Source organism: Arachis hypogaea, chromosome 20 (genome assembly GCF_003086295.3).
Source record: "Arachis hypogaea cultivar Tifrunner chromosome 20, arahy.Tifrunner.gnm2.J5K5, whole genome shotgun sequence".
In the NCBI taxonomy this organism is placed as follows: Eukaryota; Viridiplantae; Streptophyta; class Magnoliopsida; order Fabales; family Fabaceae; genus Arachis; species Arachis hypogaea.
The window spans coordinates 115,806,421-115,812,605 of record NC_092055.1 but is presented as its reverse complement, the minus strand read 5'-3'; the positions used below and the strand labels follow the sequence as shown (position 1 = coordinate 115,812,605).

At 36.8% G+C, this 6,185-nt stretch overlaps 1 non-coding gene across 1 annotated transcript; it reads right to left on the bottom strand.

The window, feature by feature from the left end:
- Positions 1-4,219: 4,219 nt before the first annotated feature.
- Positions 4,220-4,327, bottom strand: LOC112787115 (small nucleolar RNA R71). Its single transcript, XR_003194546.1, has one exon. It is a non-coding gene; the product is annotated as a small nucleolar RNA R71 (small nucleolar RNA).
- Between the last annotated feature and the right edge of the window lie 1,858 nt (positions 4,328-6,185).

The following is a 6,185-nucleotide window of genomic DNA, read 5'->3' as shown; positions in this document are numbered from 1 at the left end:
AAAGTTGGTCATCAAGCAAGCACACAAAGTAGTAGATAAAACTATTGCATAGTCAAGGAAATAACTTACAACACCTGGCTTCAGAGGAGCATCAAAGATGACCATTGAACAATCATGAATGTCCATTTCTAGATAGTGACTGATGAGCGGATAATTTATACGCTTTTTGGCATTGTTTTTAGTATGTTTTTAGTAGGATCTAGTTACTTTTAGGGATGTTTTTATTAGTTTTTATGTTAAATTCACATTTCTAGAATTTACTATGAGTTTGTGTGCTTTTTTGTGATTTCAGGTATTTTCTGGCTGAAATTGAGGGACTTGAGCAAAAATCAGATTCAGAGGTAGAATAAGGACTGCTGATGCTGTTGGATTCTGACCTTCCTGCACTCAAAGTGGATTTTCTGGAGCTACAGAACTCAAAATGGTGCGCTTCCATTTGCGTTGGAAAGTAGACATCCCGGGCTTTCCAGCAATATATAATAGTCCATACTTTGACCGAGTTTAGATGACGCAAAAGGGCGTTTAACGCCAGTTCTACGCTGCAGTCTGGAGTTAAACGCCAGAAACACGTCACGAACCAGAGTTGAACGCCAAAAACACGTTACAACTTGGCGTTCAACTCCAGAAGAAGCCTCTGCACGTGTAACATTCAAGCTCAGCCTAAGCACACACCAAGTGGGCACCGGAAGTAGATTTATGCATCAATTACTTACTTCTGTAAACCCTAGTAGCTAGTCTAGTATATATAGAACTTTTTATCATTGTATTCATAGTCTTGGTTACTCCGGTTCCCCTCTGGGGCCGAGACCAATGAACTCCATTATCACTTATGTATTTTCAATGGTAGAGTTTCTGCACTCCATAGATTAAGGTGTGGAGCTCTGCTGTTCCTCATGATTTAATGCAAAGTACTACTGTTTTCTATTCAATTCAACTTATTCCGCTTCTAAGATATCCATTCGCACCCAAGAACATGATGAATGTGATGATTATGTGACACTCATCATCATTCTCACTTATGAACGCGTGCCTGACAAACACTTTCGTTCTACATGCAAACAAGCTAGAATGAATATCTCTTGGATATCTAATACAGGGGACCGAGTCCGAGTTATTAGAATCCTCGTGGTATAAGTTAGAACCCATGGATGGCCATTCCTGAGATCCGGAAAGTCTAAACCTTGTCTGTGATATTCCGAGTAGGATCTGGGAAGGGATGGCTGTGACGAACTTCAAACTCGCGAGTGCTGGGCGTAGTGACAGACGCAAAAGGATAGTAAATCCTATTCCAGGATGATCGAGAACCTCCAGATGATTAGCCATGCCGTGACAGAGCATTTGGACCATTTTCACAGAGAGGATGGGATGTAGCCATTGACAACAGTGATGCCCTTACATAAAGCTTGCCATGGAAAGGAGTAGGAAGGATTGGATGAAGACAGCAGGAAAGCAGAGGTTCAGAGGAACGAAAGCATCTCTATACACTTATCTGAAATTCTCACCAATGAATTACATAAGTATTTCTATCTTTATTTTCTGTTTATTTATTATTATTATTCGAAAACTCCATAACCATTTGATATCCGCCTGACTGAGATTTACAAGGTGACCATAGCTTGCTTCAAGCCGACAATCTCCGTGGGATCGACCCTTACTCACGTAAGGTTTATTACTTGGACGAACCAGTGCACTTGCTGGTTAGTTGTGCGAAGTTGTGAAGTTATGATTGGACCATGGTATTGTGCACCAATTTGTTGGCGCCATTGCCAGGGAGAGAACGAACAACAAATTTTACAACCTCAGAGTAACAATTTCGCGTACCAAGTTTTTGGCGCCGTTGCCGGGGATTGTTCGAGTTTGGACAACTGACGGTTCATCGTGTTGCTCAGATTGGGTAATCTTCTTCTTATTTTATTTTCAAAAAGTTTTCAAAAAATTTTTCAAAAATCTTTCAAAATTTTTCCCTTTGTTTTCGAAAATTATTTCAGAATTTTTAAGAATTAATTCTAGTGTTTCATGAAGCATGTTGAAGCCTGGCTGGCTGTAAAGCCATGTCTAAATTCTTTTGGACTGAGGCTTCTAACCCATCATTACAAGAGCAAGCTAGCTGTTCCTAATCCACCTGCTGTTGTATGACTGATTTGTATCTTCTAAAGCTTGGCTGGCTATTAAGCCATGTCTAACCCTCAGATTGGAGCTTTAGACTAAGAGTGCAAGATTCTTGGAATTCATATTAAAAATTTTGGAATCCTTATTTTTCTTTTTCACATTAATTTTCGAAAAATACCAAAAAAAATTTAGAAAATCATAAAAATAAAAAATTATTTCATGTTTCTTGTTTGAGTCTTGAGTCAATTTTAAGTTTGGTGTCAATTGCATATTCATTTTGCATTTTTCAAAAAATCATGCATTCATAGAGTTCTTCATGATCTTCAAGTTGTTCTTGGCCAGTCTTCTTGTTTGATCTTCATATTTTCTTATTTTGTGTCTTTTCTTGTTTTTCATATGCATTATTGCATTCATAGTGTCTATACATGAAAAATTTCTAAGTTTGGTGTCTTGCATGTTTTCTTTTCTTGAAAATTTTTCAAAAATAAGTTCTTGGTGTTCATCTTGACATTCAAAGTGTTCTTGGTGTTCATCTTGACATTCATAGTGTTCTTGCATGCATTCATTGTTTTGATCTAAAAATTCTCATGCATTGAGTCTTTTTCATGTTTTTCTCTTTTATCATTAAAAATTCAAAAAAATAAAAAAAATGATCTTTCCCTTTTTCACTCATAAATTTCGAAAATTTGAGTTGACTTTTTCAAAACTTTTTAAAAATCTAGTTGTTTCTTATGAGTCAAATCAAATTTTCAATTTGAAAATCTTATCTTTTTCAAAAATCATATCTTTTTCATTTTTCTTATTTATTTTCGAAAATTTTAAAAATATTTCTTAAAAATATTTTTCTTAATTTTACATCATATTTTCGAAAATATCATCAACAATTAATGTTTTGATTCAAAAATTTCAAGTTTGTTACTTACTTGTTAAGAAAGATTCAAACTTTAAGTTCTAGAATCATATCTTGTGATTTCTTGTGAATCAAGTCATTAATTGTGATTTTAAAATCAAATATTTTTCAAAACTAATTCTAATCATATCTCCCTATCATATCTTTTTTTAAAAAAATCTTATCTTTTTCAAAAATTTGATTTTTAAATATCTTTTCTAACTTCTTATCTTCTTATCTTTTCAAAAATTGAATTTCGAATCTTTTTCAACTAACTAATTGACTTTTTGTTTGTTTCTTATCTTTTTCAAAACTACCTAACTAACTCTCTCTCTTTAATTTTCGAAAATCTCTTCCCTCTTTTTCAAAAATTCTTTTTAATTAATTAATTATTTCAATTTTTAATTTTAATTTTAACTTTTTCCTAATTTTCGAAAATCACTAACCCCTTTTCAAAATTTTATTTTCGAAAATCCTCTTCCTCTCTCATCTCCTTCTATTTATTTATTCATCTACTAACACTTCATCTCACCTAAATTCGAACCCCCTCTTCCATCTGTGTTCGAATTTTCTCTTCTTCCCTTCTTTACATTACATTCTTTTCTTCTTCTACTCACATTGGGGAACCTCCATACCTGGGTAAAAAGGATCTCTATTATTATTATTTTTCTGTTCCCTCTTTTTCATATGAGCAGGAGCAAGGACAAGAACATTCTTGTTGAAGCAGACCCTGAACCTGAAAGGACTCTGAAGAGGAAACTAAGAGAAGATAAAATACAACAATCCAGAGATAACCTTACAGAAATTTTCGAACAGGAAGAGGAGATGGCAGCCGAAAATAATAATAATGCAAGGAGGATGCTTGGTGACTTTGCTGCACCTAATTCCAATTTACATGGAAGAAGCATCTCCATCCCTACCATTGGAGCAAACAATTTTGAGCTGAAACCTCAATTAGTTTCTCTAATGCAACAAAAGTGCAAGTTTCATGGACTTCCATCTGAAGATCCTTTTCAGTTCTTAACTGAATTCTTGTAGATCTGTGATACTGTTAAGACTAATGGAGTAGATCCTGAAGTCTACAGGCTCATGCTTTTCCCTTTTGCTGTAAGAGACAGAGCTAGAGTGTGGTTAGACTCTCAACCCAAAGATAGCCTGAACTCTTGGGATAAGCTGGTCACGGCTTTCTTAGCCAAGTTCTTTCCTCCTCAAAAACTGAGCAAGCTTAGAGTGGATGTTCAAACCTTCAGACAGAAAGAAGGTGAATCCCTCTATGAAGCTTGGGAGAGATACAAGTAACTGACCAAAAAGTGTCCTTCTGACATGCTTTCAGAATGGACCATCCTGGATATATTCTATGATGGTCTGTCTGAATTAGCTAAGATATCATTGGATACTTCTGTAGGTGGATCCATTCACCTAAAGAAAACGCCTGCAGAAGCTCAAGTACTCATTGACATGGTTGCTAATAACCAGTTCATGTACACTTCTGAGAGGAATCCTGTGAGTAATGGGACGCCTCAGAAGAAGGGAGTTCTTGAAATTGATACTCTAAATGCCATATTGGCTCAGAATAAAATATTGACTCAGCAAGTCAATATGATTTCTCAGAGTCTGAATGGAATGCAAGCTGCATCCAACAGTACTCAAGAGGCATCTTCTGAAGAAGAAGCTTATGATCCTGAGAACCCCGCAATAGCAGAGGTAAATTACATGGGTGAACCATATGGAAACACCTATAATCCCTCATGGAGAAATCACCCAAATCTCTCATGGAAGGATCAAAAGCCTCAACAAGGCTTTAATAATGGTGGAAGAAACAGGTTTAACAATAGCAAGCCTTTTCCATCATCCACTCAGCAACAGACAGAGAACTCTGAACAAAATACCTCTAATTTAGCAAATTTAGTCTCTGATTTATCTAAGGCCACTCTGAGTTTCATGAATGAAACAAGGTCCTCCATTAGAAATTTGGAGGCACAAGTGGGCCAGCTGAGTAAAAGGATCACTGAAATCCCTCCTAGTACTCTCCCAAGCAATACAGAAGAAAATCCAAAAGGAGAGTGCAAGGCCATTGAATTGACCATCATGGCCAAACCCACAAGAGAGGAGAAGGACGTGAATCCCAAGGAGGAAGACCTCCTGCGATGCCCAGTGATCAATAAGGAGTTTCCTTCTGAGGAACCAAAGGAATCTGAGACTCATCTAGAGACCATAGAGATTCCATTGAACCTCCTTATGCCATTCATGAGCTCTGAAGAGTATTCTTCTTCTGAAGAGAATGAAGATGTTACTGAAGAGCAAGTTGCCAAGTTCCTTGGTGCAATCATGAAGCTGAATGCTAATTTATTTGGTAATGAAACTTGGGGAGATGAACCTCCCTTGTTCACCAATGAACTAAATGCATTGGATCAACTGAGATTGCCTCAGAAGAAACAGGATCCTGGAAAGTTCCTAATACCTTGTACCATAGGCACCATGACCTTTGAGAAGGCTCTATGTGACCTTGGGTTAGGAATAAACCTCATGCCACTCTCTGTAATGGAGAAACTGGGAATCTTTGAGGTACAAGCTGCTAAAGTCTCATTAGAGATGACAGACAATTCCAGAAAATAGGCTTATGGACAAGTAGAGGACATATTAGTAAAGGCTGAAAGCCTTTACATCCCTGCTGATTTCATAATCCTAGATACTGGGAAGGATGAGGATGAATCCATCATCCTTGGAAGACCCTTCCTAGCCACAGCAAGAGCTGTGATTGATGTTAATAGAGGTGAAATAGTCCTTCAATTAAATGAGGACTCCCTTGAGTTTAAAACTCAAGGACATCCTTCTGTAAACATGGAAAAGAGGCACAGTAAGCTTCTCTCAGTACAGAATCAACTAAAGCCCCCACAGTCAAACTCTAAGTTTGGTATTGGGAGGCCTCAGCCAAACTCTAAATTTGGTGTTGAACTCCCATATCCAAACTCTAAGTTTGGTGTTGGGAGTCTATAAAATTGACCTGATCACCTGTGAGGCTCCATGAGAGCCCACTGTCAAGCTATTGGCATTAAAGAAGCGCATGTTGGGAGGCAACCCAATTTTTATTTAATTATATTTTTTATTAGTTATATGTCTTCATAGGTTCATGATCATGTGGAGTCACAAAAACAACTGAAAAAAATTGAAGAAAAATCAAAAACAG